Source organism: Notothenia rossii, assembly GCF_949606895.1.
Source record: "Notothenia rossii genome assembly, chromosome: 8".
Lineage (NCBI taxonomy): Eukaryota > Metazoa > Chordata > Actinopteri > Perciformes > Nototheniidae > Notothenia > Notothenia rossii.
This window is the reverse complement of record NC_136906.1, coordinates 77,960,831-77,978,192: the sequence shown is the minus strand read 5'-3', so window position 1 is coordinate 77,978,192 and position 17,362 is coordinate 77,960,831. Positions and strand designations below refer to the sequence as shown.

At 46.8% G+C, this 17,362-nt stretch overlaps 1 protein-coding gene and 1 long non-coding RNA gene across 2 annotated transcripts in view; both read left to right on the top strand.

The window, feature by feature from the left end:
* The window catches only part of LOC307017490 (uncharacterized protein), a 43,942-nt gene that overhangs the window by 6,867 nt on the left and 19,713 nt on the right, over nt 1-17,362 (top strand). The window lies entirely within an intron of this gene.
* Nucleotides 13,566-16,703, top strand: LOC307016492. The gene is made up of 3 exons (XR_013801826.1): nt 13,566-13,693; nt 16,345-16,481; nt 16,627-16,703. It is a non-coding gene; the product is annotated as an uncharacterized lncRNA (long non-coding RNA).

Sequence of the window (17,362 nt, the reverse complement as noted above, 5' to 3'; positions counted from 1 at the left end):
GAGAATAATCAACATTGTGCATGACAAGCAGGGGCACCGTAAGGGGGTGAACAGTTAGGACGATTTTAAGGGCCCGTGACTGACAGGGGCCCAAAGCATTTTAGAACATTAAGAAAAAAATGTTTAAGTAACCAATGTGATATCTTTTCATGGGGCTCAAAATCCCTGGTGGCGCCCCTGATGACAAGATAGAAGCATAACTCCTCTATCAGCTGACGCCAACAGGCAGGAACAGGGAGACAAAGCACTGAGAGCACAGCCTCCAAGATTACAGGTGCTTGTGCTCAGTCAGGACAGTATGCACTGATAAACTGGGTCACAGTGATGGGCCTTGGCAAATATTCCCCCAACACATACAAGTGTATCTTTCAGTACCTTGGTGAGAGAATTAAGCAAAAATTAGTAAAGGTATATAAAAAAAAACTGCCTTAAAATCACAAACTGTCATTTAGAGTAACAGTTTGTTTGTGTGTGTGTGTGTGTGTGTGTGTGTGTGTGTGTGTGTGTGTGTGTGTGTGTGTGTGTGTGTGTGTGTGTGTGTGTGTGTGTGTGTGTGTGTGTGTGTGTGTGTGTGTCTCTGTTGTTACCAGTGAGTATTTACATCATCATGTTTTCAAACTGTCTCTAAACTGAAACATTCCAATAATGATGATGATTACAGTGCTGAAGTTAATGTTACTCTTGTTGTCTTTTCTCTCACAATATCTCCATCTTCAGTGACTGAACATCAGAGCAATGATGAGGTGACGTTACGCTGCTCTGTGGTGTCATATGGAGACTGTAGACTCTCAGTGAAGTGGCTGCTTCAGGGTCCAGATGTGGATAAAGATCACAGAGAGAAAGAGACATCACAGTCTTCCTGCTCTGCCTCTGTGACATTTCTGACTTCTCTTTTTAGTTACACACCAAGGTTTGAGTTATTTACTTGTGCAGTAAGAGATGGTGCCAACGTGCAGACCTTCAGCCCTCAGTCCTCAGGTGAGAACATGATGATCTGTTTAAAATCACTTAATCCTGATGCATCACAACTTTATGATGTGAGATGCTTTTGTTATTTTTATAACTGTATGTTTTGTTGTTGTTTCATTCATTAAGGTGAGGATGCAGGGAAGGTGACTACAGTGTCAACAACAGTTAGAAAAGACTTGCAGCCAGAAGACATGTTGTTGATTCAGAGTTTAAAGACAAAGAGATAAAAACCTCTGAGTATATGTAACTCTTCTAACTCCTCTCTTCCAGGTTGGTGGTGGTGGATCATCGTTGTGATAGTGGGTGTTGCAGCACTCACAATAATCACTGTGGCTGTCATCAGACGGAAGAGGACTCAAGGTGAGGACATTCACACATTATACTTTACAAACAACAAGCTTTTGATGAACATGGATTTTAACTGTGGAAGTTCAAATCAACTCTCTTTTGAATTCTGTTTAGGGAATGAAACGCAGACGGATGACAACGTGGTGAGTTTAAACATTTTGTTATTCACTTTTCATTTTTATTTTAATCATCAAAGTTGATCTTTGAGACGACTCTTTAAAGTAGAGACACTACATACTGATATACACCTGAACATCAGCAGAAGAGGACTCTTTAAAGTAGAGACACTACATACTGATATACACCTGAACATCAGCAGGAGAGGACTCTTTAAAGTAGAGACACTACATACTGATATACACCTGAACATCAGCAGGAGAGGACTCTTTAAAGTAGAGACACTACATACTGATATACACCTGAACATCAGCAGGAGAGGACTCTTTAAAGTAGAGACACTACGTACTGATATGCACCTGAACATCAGCAGGAGAGGACTCTTTAAAGTAGAGACACTACATACTGATATACACCTGAACATCAGCAGGAGAGGACTCTTTAAAGTAGAGACACTACCTACTGATATACACCTGAACATCAGCAGGAGAGGACTCTTTAAAGTAGAGACACTACATACTGATATAAACCTGAACATCAGCAAGAGAGGACTCTTTAAAGTAGAGACACAACATACTGAGATACACCTGAACATCAGCAAGAGAGGACTCTTTAAAGTAGAGACATTACATACTGATATACAACTGAACATCAGCAGGAGAGGACTCTTTAAAGTAGAGACACAACATACTGATATACACCTGAACATCAGCAAGAGAGGACTCTTTAAAGTAGAGACACTACATACTGATATACACCTGAACATCAGCAGGAGAGGACTCTTTAAAGTAGAGACACTACATACTGATATACACCTGAACATCAGCAGGAGAGGACTCTTTAAAGTAGAGACACTACGTACTGATATACACCTGAACATCAGCAGGAGAGGACTCTTTAAAGTAGAGACACTACATACTGATATACACCTGAACATCAGCAGGAGAGGACTCTTTAAAGTAGAGACACTACATACTGATATACACCTGAACATCAGCAGGAGAGGACTCTTTAAAGTAGAGACACTACATACTGATATACACCTGAACATCATCAGGAGAGGACTCTTTAAAGTAGAGACACTACATACTGATATACACCTGAACTTTCTGTATAATCCCTTTTCTTTCCCTACAGGCTGATGATGATGAAGATTATGCAATGACCTACAGCACTGTGACATATCGCCCACACGGTTCCGTCGCGTTGAAGCTTGCCGGTGGGCGTGTCTGTTGCACGACCATCAAAAAATCACATTAATCTCCCGCCCCGGACGCACAAGCATGCGGTTTGATTGGCTAGCGATTTTACTGGCATATGATTTGATTGGCTGGCGCTTCCGTCGAAGTTGAACTTTTCTCAACTTTTGAAGCGAGCAACGCGACGGAACCACAATGCAGTTCGGCAAAGCTTGATGTCACCCCATTCAAAGTGAATGGGAAGCGTCTCCGTTGAAGCACGCGTTGGAACAATGTGGACATACCGTGAGAGCTCCCTCCTCTTCCTCTGCTGCCTCCGCTGATCCCAGCCTCCTCTACGCCACCGTCAACAAACCAACAAAATAATACAGTTTAATGCTGTATTTTAAACTATGGCACAATTGTTATAACCAGATTACAAGGGCAAAGAGAGCAGAGTTATAATAAGATTTATATTGACCAGGTTTTTGCTTTTTTTGGCTTAATTGCATCAAAGTGAGAGTACAGCTTAACATGTGAGTCCCTCTAGAGGTGGATCGTGAAAAAGGTTCAGACATGTTGGAGATTTACTGAATTCTTAATACTTACAGTGTGGGCATAATGAAGGTTTTATAAAATTGATTCTGTCTTTTTTATTACTGTTTTAAAGAGTATTGATTTTTCTTCTGCACATTTTATTGTTTTGTATTTTACTAAATAAAGTGACCCATTAACCTTACAAGAGTGCAGGTGTATTTATTTGTATGGTTTTTCCTAAAATGACATTCTCAAAACATCAGGTAAGTTCTTAAAATAAGATAAGATAAGATAAGATGGACCTTTATTAATCACCGTGGGGAAATTCAGTAGTTTAACAGCAACAGGGTGAGAATAAAAACAGAACAGAACAGATTCACACAGATTAATACAATTAAAGATAAAATCAAAGATAAAAAGAGGGGAGAGAGAGAGAGGAGAGGGGGGGAGGTTACATTGTTAAAATTCTGATAATTAATACACATGTGATAGTCATGATCAGGACTGATGTTGGATAAAAATGTAAAATTCAAAATAACATCAATAAATCTTTTTTTATAGAGGTATTTGGAATAGGCATTTTTGAACTGTTTTTTCATTTAAAAGTGTGTCACTTCAAAAAGCAATGTTGGTGCTAGTTATTGAAATAACATACAGAAAATAATAAAATATTTGTGTGTTTCCTCCAACAACAGACTGTAAATGAAGATGAAGATCTGGGGTTACGTACTGTAACCCAGTTTCTATGAGTATAGGCGCAGCCCTCTAAGGCTATCGCTATTGGCTAATCCCTCCTGCACGTGTGCAGCACTGACAGACTTAATCCACGCCCACCTATGACGTGGGCCCCACCTACGGGCTCACTTCGTATAAATAGGAAGTAGGCCCTACAATCTACTCCCACACAAACAGCTTTTCTTCAGCTATTCGCGGAGCCAGTGGGGCCCGAACCTTCGAGGGCTGCGCCTATACTCATAGAAGCTGGGTTACAGTATGTAACCCCAGTTCTATATCGTATAAGGCTTCGCCCTCTAAGGCTATCGCTATTGAGTTAAGGGCGAAGCAGGATGTAGTCTACGCCCCCCTGGTCCGTCCGTTACCAGAAGCACAAAAACACACCGACTCAGTTAATAACCCATGTCCATTTCGTCCTGCGTAATGGAGCATCAAATTCCCAGGGAATATAGCATTAAAAAATGGATATTCTCCATCAGGGAACGAGGGTAGGCTAAATAGGCTACCTGTCGTTATAAAAAGTAGAGACCAAAGTCCCACTTGTTAACACGATCAAAGAGGGGGGAAAAGGGCAGCTCTCTAAGTGACGACAGGCAGGAGAGAGGGCACGCAGTTGAGTCCTCGACATTACTCATTCTGACAGGGGGAGACCAAGATGCAGCAGTGCAAATGTCCTTCACTGTTATTCCTCCGTACAACGCCGTGGAGGAGGAAATTCCTCTGGTACCGTGCGCTTTGATGTTCTCCGGGGGATCCACCCCAGAGGAGACATACGCCTGTGACACAGCCTCACACAGCCAGTGTGACAGGCGCTGTGCAGACAGAGGCTGCCCTAATGAGCGCTCTCTGGAATGCACAAACAGACGAGCTGCGTAAAGCAGCCGTGCGCGCAATATAGCATGACAGCGTGCGCACGGGACGGAGGAGATGAGATGTGGCTTCTTCCTCTGATGTGTGAGGAGGAGGAAAGAAGCCAACCGGGTTAGGGTGCAAAACAGCTGAGCTGCCATCTCCTTGGATCCGGAGACATGACGGAGCCACAGAGAGAGCAGACAAATCACTCACCCTTTTAGCTGATGTCAGAGCCAAGAGCAGAGCTACTTTGGCTGACAAGAACTTCAGGGGGACCTGATCTAAAGGTTCAAATGGAGCTTTACTCGGTGCGCGTAACACTAAAGCCAAAACCCATTGAGGCGCCAAAACGCGTGACACAGGTCTGAGTCTCTGTGTTCCCCGTAGAGAACGTTTTGTCAGAGGGTGACTAAACACCGTGCTGATCCCAAAACCTACGTGGCAAGATGAAATGGCAGCAGCATTTGTTTTGACCATGCTATAAGCCAATTCCTGTCCAGCAACAGCTGGAGGAACGACAGCACGAGAGGCAGGGGGCCCGTAACGGGTTCCAGGCTTTTCCCTACACACCAAACGGAACATTGTCCATTTGGCTGTGAAGGATGTGTGTTCAGCAGTTGCGCTGATTGCTACTTTGTTGCCTGTTCGAATCAACACATGTTGATTGTACGGCAACGGGGCGAAGTGCTGGCTTACTTTCCATACGGAGAGTAATTCCCGCACGTTTATATGGAGAGACATGTGACCCGGCCACTGTCCCCCCACTGCCTGCGACATGCACGTTCCTCAGCCTGCGAGTGATGCATCTGTGAACACTGCGGTGTGTGACGTCACTCTGCTCAGGGGCACCCCCACTGACGTGGAGATTTTTCCAGTGGGTTCAATCCAAACCCACGGAAGGAGGAATGTACACCATGCGTCTCCTCTGACGCACGGGGTCGATACGCAGGCGAATAAACCACCTCTGGAAGTCTCCTCACTGTGAAGGAGACCCAGGGGGATCACCACGTGACAAGCTGACATCATGCCTAACAGCTGCATCACGGAGAGGGCTGTCACCGCCCCCCGGGGTGTGACGCTCCGGAGGAGAGCTGTCCGAGCTGCCTAAAAACCAATAGGTTTTAAAGACAGCCGGTTTATGCAGCGAGCCATGCTGCCTATAACCCACAGGTTAGGGGCAGCCGGCTTAACCGGTGAGCCTTGCTGCCTATTATTATCCATCTGTCCATCGAACACAGGCGTCGCCACTCTGAGTAATACTCTGAGCGCGCGGCATGCTTTGGATGTGATGTGGTTGTCATGGTGACGAGCTACGTCAGAGCCCTCGCCTTACACAGTGCGTAATAACAGCCCTGGGCTCATTACGACCATGTGTAGTAGGCACATCTTGGACAGAGGAAAAACCGTGCTGCCTGCTAACCGACAGGTTAACAGCTGCACCGGAGGAGAGCTGTCACTTTCTCCATTCTCTGCTGTGAGAGTCGCGCTCTCATGCGGGCTGAGTTCAATTCCACTCCCAGTTAAATGTCTGGGAGGGAAGAGGACAGCTCTTCTTCCAGTTGATAATGAAAAACCCAGGTTTGACAGATGAGATACGAGCTGTATCGTCTGTAAGCCGCTTCCTCCCTGGAGCGAGCCTGCCACAACCGGTCGTCCAGGTAAAATAACACTCTCATCCCCATTCTGAGTAGCTGCTCCAACTGTCTCCACCCACTTTGAAAAAAGTGCGTGGAGCCAGGAATGAGAAACGCAGGAACTTGCTGTGTTTCGGGATGATGGTTACGTGGAGGTAAGCATCCTTCAGGACTATGGATGTGAACCTCCCTGGTGAACACACTCCAGCACCTGTTTGATCGCCAGAGCCCTCCACACGCTGCATTTCACACAGGCTCTCATTATGTCGTCATTTAGGAGAATACTCGTAAACCGCGCATTCACGCTCAACACCACTAAGGGATGAGCGGAGGTGTGTGCAATGCTGTCCACACGATGCATAATAATAGCCCTCCGTGGGCTTATTACGACCATGGGTAGGAGGTGTCTGAGACAGAGGAAATATCCATGCTGCCTAAACCCAAAAAGTTTAAGGTAGACGGATTTGAATAGTAAGCCCTGCTGTTTTATTAACCGATAAGTTAAAAAAAAACAGCCGGATTAGGCAGCGGGCCATGCTGCCAAGTAACCAATAGGCTATTGGCAGCCGGCTTAACCGGGGAGCCTTGCTGCATATTAACTTCCCTCTGCCCATCTAACACATGCGCCGTCACTCAAGGCGCGAACCTGCTTTGGATGTGCTGTGGTTGTCATGGTGATGAGCCACGCCAGAGCCCTCCAGACGTTGCATTTCACACAGGCTCTCCTTATGTCGCGTTTAGGAGAAGACTCGTAAACCGGACATTTAAGGTGCGTTCACGCTCAACACCCCTGAGGGATGAGCGGAGGTGTGTGCAGTGCTGTCCACACTGTAATAATGGCACTCGTGGCTCATTACAACCGTGTGTAGGAGGTAGGTTTGGGACAGAGGAGAAAAACCGAGCTGCCTAAAAACCAATAGGTTTTAAAGACAGCCGGTTATGCAGCGAGCCATGCTGCCTATAACCCACAGGTTAGGGGCAGCCGGCTTACCCGGTGGGCCTTGCTGCTTATTATTATCCATCTGTCCATCGAACACACGCGTCGCCTCTCTGAGTAATACCACAGCACATGTTTTGGATGTGCTGTGGTTGTCATGGTGACGAGCCACGCCAGAGCCCTCGCCGCCGTTGCCCGTGAAGCAGCCCAAGAGGGGCCCGGACCGAAAAGCTGCGAGGGGGCCTCCACACACTGCCTCTCACACCGGCTCTCATCCTGCCTCTGTTTAGAAGACTCGTAAACCGGACATTGAGGTTCAAGCTCAAATCTGCTTGAGGAATGAGCTGAGGTGTGTATAGGAGGCACATATGTGACATATGGAAACAAACCCGGGCTGTCTAATTAACCGACAGGTTTTTGAAGACAGCCGGTTTGAGCCGTGAGTCCTGCTGCCTATCAGCCGACACGCTGTCAGTGTCACGATCTGTCTGTGTTGTGTTTTGTCTTGTCTAGATCTGTCTTTGGTTTTCGGTCTGCGTTGTGTCTTGTCTAGATCTGTCTTTGGTTTTCTGTCTGCGTTGTGTTTTGTCTTGTTTAGATCTGTCTGTGGTTCCCTGTCGTTAGTTTCCCTGGTGTGTCTAATTTACCCGATTGTGTTCACCTGGTGTCCCTGTGTTTTCTCCTCCCTCCTCACCTGTGTCTTGTTTGTATGATTAGTCTTGTGTGTATTTAGGTTCTGGTTTTTCTGTTTGTCTTTGTCGGTTCGTCTTGTGTAATGACTTGGTCTGCGTTGAGTGTTCTGTTCAGTCTCTGTTAATAGTTTAGCCTTGAAATAAAGGAGTTATTTTTGAAAAAACACACTCCTCAATGTCAGTTTCGGTAATTTATTGACAAGGATGACGACACCCTGAAACAGAGTAATGCAGCAAGATAAGCTGACAAAGTATTACCTCCATGCATGTCATCAACACAAATATATACCACAACACAGAGTATAGTAGTATAATATAATAGTGGAAACAGTCTTACATGAATGAGTGGACGAACGTCTCAACTCGAGGCGGAGTGAATGAACAATGCTTGAACTAAAATGGCCGGTCGGCACTACCGGGTCAGAGCACGGCATAACCGGGCAGCGACAGCAGTAACGCTGCCCTCTAGTGGTTGACGATAAACTCTTCCATTTTTGTCACTTTAATCTGCATTTGGGTCCTGCTTCCTACACACATCGTAACAGTACGAACCGACCACAGATTTGGGCCCAGCAGATCCGTCTGAGCAGGAACTATTGGATTATACCTTTTCTTTGTCTGACTGTGCTAATCGATGGATGGGAGCGGTCAGGGTTCAGCAGCGAGAGGCTGCTCTGGCCGATGCATGCAAGATAACGATGGAGAATCAAGATTTGGTTAAATTCGTACCTGCCTGGCTTTTGGATTACCTCACGGTTTGTTTTCCCGATCCTGGTAGACCCAGGTCTCCCAATTCCCTTTTTGATACCACACGCATCTGTGTGGTCCGTCTGGCGTCGGCCCCTGCTTCTCACCCAGTGTTTGCTCCAGAACCGGTCCCAGCAACCATGGTTCCGGCCCTGGTTCCGGCCCCAGCAGCCATGGTTCTGGCTTCAGTACCGGCCCAGCAGCCATGGTTCCGGCTTCAGTACCGGCCCCAGTAGCCATGGTCCCGACTCCAGTTTCGGCTCCAGGACTGGCTTACCGGCCAACGCCAGCTCCCCGAGTCCTGTCGGCGTACCGGCCGACTCCAGCACCTCGTCTCCTGTTGGCTGTTCAGCCGACGCCAGCTCCCCGTGTCCTGTCGGCGTACCGACCGACTCAAGACCATTCTCAAGACCCTTCTCAAGTCATCTCTCAAGTCTCCTCTCGAGTTCCCTCTCAAGTCATCTCTCAATTCCCCTCTCGAGTTCCCTCTCGAGTCATCTCTCAAGTCTCCTCTCCAGTTCCCTCTCAAGACTCCTCACAAGTTACCTCTCGAGTCCCCTCTCGAGTTCCCTCTCAGGTCATCTCTCGAGTCTCCTCTCGAGTCCCCTCTCAAGACTCCTCACAAGTCACCTCTCGAGTCCCCTCTCGAGTTCCCTCTCAAGTCATCTCTCGAGTCTCCTCTCGAGTCCCCTCTCGAGTCATCTCTTAAGTCTCCTCTCCAGTTCCCTCTCAAGTCTCCTCTCGAGTTACCTCTCGAGTCACCTCTCGAGTTCCCTCTCAAGTCACCTCTCGAGTTCCCTCTCTAGTCCCCCTCAAGTCTCTTCTCCAGTCTCCTCTCAAGTCTCCTCTCGAGTCCCATCTCGAGTTCCCTCTCAAGTCACTTCTCGAGTTCCCTCTCAAGCCCTCTCTCGAGTTTCCTCTCGAGTCACCTCTCAAGTTGCCTCTCAAGTCACCGCTCGAGTTCCCTCTCAAGTCTCCTCTCGAGTCTCCGTTCAAGTTCCATCTCGAGATCCTTCTCAAGCCCTCTCTCGAGTCCCCACTCCAGTCCCTACTCAAGTGCCGTTGGAGGTTCCGCTGGGGGTCCTGCCAACTCCATGTCCTGTCCCGTTGGGGGTCCCGCCGACTACTCTCCTGCCGGGGGTCCTGCCAACTCCATGTCCTGTCCCGTTGGGGGTCCCGCTGACTACTCTTCTGCCGGGGGTCCTGCCAACCCTATGTCCTGTGCCGTTGGAGGTTCCGCTGGGGGTCCTGCCAACCCTGTGTCCTGTCCCGTTGGAGGTCCCGCAGACTACTCTTCTGCCGGAGGTCCTGCCAACCCTATGTCCAGTCCCGTTGGGGGTCCTGCCGTCTACTCTTCTACCGGGGTTCCTGCCAACCCTGTGTCCTGTGACGTTGGAGGCCCCGCCGACTACACTTCTACCGGGGGTCCTGCCAACCCTATGTCCTGTCTCGCTGGAGGTACCACTGACGACTCTTCTGCCGGGGGTCCTGCCAACCCCAGGTCCTGTTCCGTTGGAGGCCCCGCCATCTCCTGTCCTGCCGAGGGTCCTGCCAACTCCTGGTCCTGTTCCGTTGGGGGTCCCGCCGACAACTCTTCTGCCGGGGGTACTGCCAACCCCTTGTCCTGTTCCGTTGGAGTCCCCGCCATCATCTGTCTCGCCGGGGGTCCTGCCAACTCCTGGTCCTCTTCCGTGGGGGATCCTGCCGAGGCCTATCCCACCGGCTCCGGTTCCTGTTCGGCCGACACCGGGCTCTGCTCGGCCTCTGGAGCTGTCTGGTCTTCGCCCTCGAGCCCGGCCCCCTGAGAGCCCGGCCCCCTGAGAGCCGCAGTCTTCGCCCTCGAGCCCGGCCCCCTGAGAGCCGCGGTCTTCACCCTCGAGCCCGGTCCCCTGTGAGCCGCATTCTTCGCCCTCGAGCCCGGCCCCCTGAGGGCCGCGGACTTCGCCCTCGAGCCCGGCCCCCTGAGTGCCGCGGTCTTCGCCCTCAAGCCCGGCCTCCTGACTTTCCCGGCAGCGGTCCTCGCCCTCATGCTCGGCCCCCTGACTTTCCCGGCCGCGGTCCTCGCCCTCATGCTTCGTCCCCTGAGTTCGCCCGCGGTGGCCTTCGTCCCTCCATAACCCCCACCTTGGACTCTGTCTTGCCCCCGGGCCGTCCGCCCGAGTCCCCCTTCTCGGCTTCTGCCTTGCCCCCGGGCCGTCCGCCCGAGATCCCTTCCTGGTCCTCTGCTGTGTCCCTGGGCAGTCAGCTCAGTCCCGTCCTCCTGACCCCCTCCACCCACCCTAGTGGCCGGCGATAAACTCTTCAATTATTATCACTTTAATCTGCATTTGGGTCCTGCTTCCTACACACATCGTAACAGTGAGGCAGCCGCTTATGCAGCTTTTTTTATGTCATCCGGAGGAGAGCTCTCCTGAACCGGGGGAATGGGGAGATCTCATTTGGCGGCTGCCTTTCCGATGATCTCCGGGAGTTCCTGGAAAATAACACCTATCGACGGCAGAGCCGTGATGGCGGATAGAGGGATCCGGTGACCCGGCGTCAGCCCGGCAGCCGAACCTAGGCTCGGCTACCGGGCCGACACCGGGCCCCCGCCCCGCCTCCCCCGCCGGAGGAGAGGGAGACAGGGCGGGGGGACCACATGGTGATCCGTGAATGGAGGGGAAGGAGTCACCTGACTGCTGCCCGCCACTCCGATCCAATAAATAAAGGGCTTGGTCCACAGAGTAAGTCTCCTGGACTAGCCAATCATCCTCGGCCGCAGCAGCAAGAGCGTCCGCTCTCCACTGTCTGTGGGCCAGAGGGAGATGGACACAATGAGTGCACGACACCTGGGGAGTGAGAGCCGCGTTTGCGTGCTCTAATCCCCGGCAGGACTCGCACCGTGAGCTCCGGTCGTAACTCATATATCGGGTTAACACCGGGCCCACGCCCTGTCTCCCCCGTCCGGAGGAGAGGGAGGATGGGGCCAGGGGAACCAGGAATGTTTGCTTTTTAGTAAACAGCTCTGAAAAGAGCTTTGTGCCTGACAGTGCTTTTGCAACGGAGTGCTGAAGAAAAGTGGGGGCAGATTGTAGGGACTACTTCCTATTTATACAGAAGTGAGCCTGAAGGTGGGGCCCACGTCATAGGTGGGCGTGGATTAAGTCTGTCAGTGCTGCACACGTGCAGTGGGATTACCCAATAGCGATAGCCTTAGAGAGCGAAGCCTTATACGAAATAGAAGCTGAGATGCGTAAATCTACAGAAAAGCTTTGAGGTTTGAACGTTTTTTATTCAAAGTAGTAGATTTCTCAACAAACAAATAATCAATCAATCAATCAATCAATGTTTATTTATATAGCCCAATATCACAAATGTTACATTTGTCTCAGTGGACTTCACAGTTTGTACAGAATATCAGTATGACAATACGACACCCTCTGTCCTTAGACCCTCACATCGTACAAGGAAAAACTTCCAGAGAAAACCCAGTTTAAAGGGAAAAATGGGAGAAACCTCAGGGAGAGTAACAGAGGAGGGATCCCTCTCCCAGGACGGACAGACGTGCAATAGATGCCGTGTGTAAATTGAAAAGATAATACATTTGCAACATAGGTAGTCCAAATCAATGTAGACGGACAACAAGAAACATCCCTTGAACTTCATATTATAAATAAGCTTATATAGTGTAATGTATGTTTGTTACTACATATAAAACTATGTATAAAACATTCAACAGTTAAAACAAATGTTCTGAAAATCTCCAGCAGAGGTTTTCACTCTTCTCCTTCTTCATCGTCGTCTTCTCCATCATCTCCCAAACCTAAAGACACACACACACACACACACACACACACACACACACACACACACACACACACACACACACACACACACACACACACACACACACACACACACACACACACACACACACACACACACACACACACACACACACACACACACACACACATACACACACACACACACACACACACACACACACTCCCACACACACACACCCCCACACACACACACACTACAATCTGCTGCTGACTTCAAAATGTGCATATTTACAACCATGACATATCTTCAGCAGAGACACAAGAACATATACAGGCTCTGACACATCGGCACCGCTTCAGTTTCAGCCTCCAGGGCACAGATTCATTTTGCATCTTCAGAAAGTTGTGTATCTGCAGCGTGTTTATTAAAAGACTTTAACCGGTATGCCTCACTAGAGACGTTTGTGTCTTTTTAAAGGGACCAAAGATTCATAAGTTCAGTGTGCAGAGCATGACAATAACTCAGATCAAACTTGTTAGTTTTATTAAGAATTTCAGAACAACATGCAGGTACAAGTGTTAAAAAGTAATTAATTATACTTCATTAGAGTTCATTTAGTCAATAGTTACTGTTTCCATTACTCATGTCTCTGTTTTGTATCTGGTCAACATCAGTGGTTTAGACCTGCAGAGCTCTGCTGCTGCTGCTACCACAGCCACAACAACACCTCTTGGTTCTCAGAGGTGCAATTCATAGAAAAACCACCAGGTCTCAGACCACTGTGTGTGCATTCAGACACCATTAGCAAGTCTGTTTTCTGATTAAAATGATATATATATTAAAAAAAAAAAAAGTATTTATGAAAACAAATCATTCAAAATAGTAATAATACACCAACAACTATATAATATATAAGGCTATATGTACATTCTCTGCAGGATTTTGCTGTAAGCACGTACCTTATCTGGTCAGCATCAGAGAGTAACACCTCCAGAGCTCTGCTGCTGTTGTTAACCACATCCTCACAGAAACTCTTTAAGTTCTCAGAAGACAAATAAAGAAGCAGCCGGTTAGAGAGTCTGACAGTCGAGAGCCAGAGAACGAGAGAGAAGCACGATGTCTGAATTCAGAAGGATCATGATGTCTTCATTCCTGATGCTGCTGCTCTCCACTTTCCAGGTGAGGATGCAGAGAACACACTTTAAATAAAACAGCTTTAATATCACTAATGGTACTTTACTGCGTACTGTTCCAGTTTAGCCCTGAGCCTGTTTTTCAGGTTTCAGGCTCGAAAATGACATTCCCAGAACAAATGACCATATTCACTTCTATAAGGGTTAAATTAATAATCTTTTTTCTCAAAGTAATGATAAACCTGTGAGTTGGATGTAGACAAGTCAGAATCAATATAGATGTTTAAGAAAATTCAGATTGAACATGGTAAAAAACTGTAAATCATATAGTCCGTCCAAATATTATTTTTTACTTACAGTGAAAACTACCCTTGGATGGTAAGGTAGACTACAAGCTTTAGGAATCCAAAGTACAACATATAATGAGTACCCTGTATCAAGATTGATGCAAAACAAGTGACATTTGACCTTTTTAGAGAGATTTAGCAAAAAAACTCCACCTCTGAGGTGATTTGGGTGGAAATGGGGGTATTACCGTTTCTCTGGAACCCATTGGTCGATTTTGGTGATTGACATCTCTTTCTGACCGTTAGAGCCAATAGAATCGAAGAGGAATCTCCCCCCACACACACACATGGTAAAACAAAAAGGTGGGGGCTTCGCACATGCAGTTTTGCTCCAGAGTGAAGCTGTCTCTAGGTCTGACATCTCAAAACCGAAAAGCAGGTTTATTGCTCATGGATTATCAGAAATCATTTCAAAGTAACAGACACATTGGATTAACCTATGGATTAACTTCAGCAGCGTTTTTTTTGATCGTTTTAATGCCATTGAAGACCACTTTTGACCAGACTACGACAGAGGTGAGCCATGTTAGCATTTTTAGCTACTTAGCTCCAGTGGCGTGCACAGACATTTATAGGGGCAGGTGCTCAAGAGAAAAAAAAAGGGCACCTTCTGAGTTGTCGTGGCGAGCGGGCGCCAAAATTGTGCACGCAAATTTGGATTTTGTTAGTTTCTTTTCGGTTTTTGGTTACTTTATTTAGGTTTTAGGGTTAGGGTTATGTTAGGGTTAGGGTTATTTCATTCTTATTTTTGCCTGATTTTACTGATTTATTATCAAAAAATTAATTATTTTAACATTTATTTGTGAAGTGAAGTTATTGTTTAGTTTGGCATCTGATTTTGGGATTAAACAATACACTCGTCGTATTTGTTACCTGGTGGTTACTGACTTGGTCGTCACTAGGGCACTTTTAATCGTGTTGCTGCGTGCTGCTGCACCACACACACACACCGTGGTCTGTCTGTCTGACTGAGTGACTGACTGTCTGCTCTGCGCGCTGTACGTTCACGTTGAGAGCAGGGAAGGGAGGGGCTGCAGCCAGTGCACGTACGGGAGTGCCGCGGGGCACGTGTGGGGATGTCTGACAAAATTACAACGCGCATTTAGGGCATTATTGTATTATATTAGAAGCTTTTAATCCAGAATTGATCGATGTTACCATGAGCCACATACAGTACACTGTAAAAAAAACTAAAAAAAAAACTGTAAAAAACGAACTTTCAAAAGGGCACATTGCTGTCCAGAGGGCAAAACGGGCAGGTGCTCAAGCACTACCTAGAGTCAATGTGTGCACGTCCCTGCTTAGCTCAATATGTTTTGATGTGTGTTCTTGTTATTATCTCCGAGAGTTCATATAATTGAGTGATAATGAGGGTACCCCTCGATTCTGTGTCCCCTCACGGTGTGAGACGATGGGTTGAGATGTGCAGCAGAGATAAATAATAAGGTTTTGTGAGTGAATTTCGGTGCAGTCATCTGTTAGCATTTTTCGCTCGTTGCTAATTCAGAGGCTCAGCGTTAGCATTGTGTTTTTTTTTTTTTTTTTAAATGATCAGTTAGATGAGTTTCTTTACGTTGCATGGATATAAAACATTAATAGTTTATTAAATGAACATGCCCTCAGACACTGTTTCCTGCAAGATGTTGCAGGAGGAACCCGGTACCGGGGTCTCTCGGGCTTAACAGTTAAAAAGTAATCTGCATCTTCAGAAAGTTGTGTATCTGCAGCGTGTTTATTAAAAGACTTTAACCGGTATGCCTCTCTAGAGACGTTTGTGTCTTTTTAAAGGGACCAAAGATTCATAAGTTCAGTGTGCAGAGCATGACAATAACTCAGATCAAACTTGTTAGTTTTATTAAGAATTTCAGAACAACATGCAGGTACAAGTGTTAAAAAGTAATTAATTAAACTTCATTAGAGTTCATTTAGTCAATAGTTACTGTTTCCATTACTCATGTCTCTGTTTTGTATCTGGTCAACATCAGTGGTTTAGACCTGCAGAGCTCTGCTGCTGCTGCTGCTACCACAGCCACAACAACACCTCCATCTTGGTTCTCAGAAGTGCAATTCATAGAAAAACCACCAGGTCTCAGACCACTGTGTGTGCATTCAAACACCATTAGCAAGTCTGTTTTCTGATTTAAAATTATATAAAAAAACCATACTGCAAGTATTTATGGAAACGAATAATTCATAATAGTAATAATACACCAACAACTACATAATATATAATGCTATATGTACATTCTCTGCACGGTTTTGCACGTACCTTATCTGGTCAGCATCAGAAGGTAAAACCTCCAGAGCTCTGCTGCTGTTATTAACCACATTCTCACAGAAACACTTTCAGTTCTCAGAAGGGAAATAAAGAAGCAGCCGGTCAGAGACTCTGACAGTCGAGAGCCAGAGACCGAGAGAGAAGCACGATGTCTGAATTCAGAAGGATCATGATGTCTTCATTCCTGATGCTGCTGCTCCACTTTCCAGGTGAGGATGCAGAGAACACACTTTAAATAAAACAGCTTTAATATCACTAACGGTACTTTACTACGTACTGTTCCTTTAACTGAGAATGATGAGTTGTGTTTGTAACGTGGTGACTTTAGTGAACTCTGTCTGTGTTGTTCAACAGCAGCAAATGGGAAACCTTCCTCCTTCACGGTCAGAGCTGGAGATGAAGTGACTTTGCCTTCTGACAATGTGATAGATGATCAGGATGAGTGTAACAGTACTACCTGGATCTTAGTTGATTCAAATAGCTCAGCAGCAGTAGAGCTGGTTGAACATGGGCAGATTGGTAAAGAAGCCAAAGCTAAATCAGACAGACTGAGAATACAGAGAAATGTTCTCTGGTTATAAAGAAGGTCACAGAGGAGGATGCTGGTCATTACACCTGCAGACAGTTCAGATTAGAAGAAGGTCCAGACTCTCAGGTTTATCTGTCTCTTGTTACCAATGAGTATTTACCTCATAATGTTTCCAAATAGTGTTTTTAAAACAATACACTGAATCATTACAATAAATATGATTACAGTGATGAAGTTAATGTTACTCTTGACGTTAATGCTCTGTGTCGAGGGATGGGTATAGTTAGGATTTTATCGATACCGGTACCGGTACTGCTTATCGGTATCGGTATTTTTCAATACTCTTATCGATACTTTTCAATAATTTGGTGTTAATAAACTAAAAAAAGACAAGGCGATGTGCCTGCAAGACTGCACCCAGGTAAACAGAACATATTACCCGTGCGCAGCAGCTAACCCGCCTGCGAGCCTTCACTCAGGTCACATTTACACACGGCGCGGCTGAAGCCCGCTAGCACTATTAGCACTATTAGCACTAGCAGTATCGCTAGCACCGTTTAA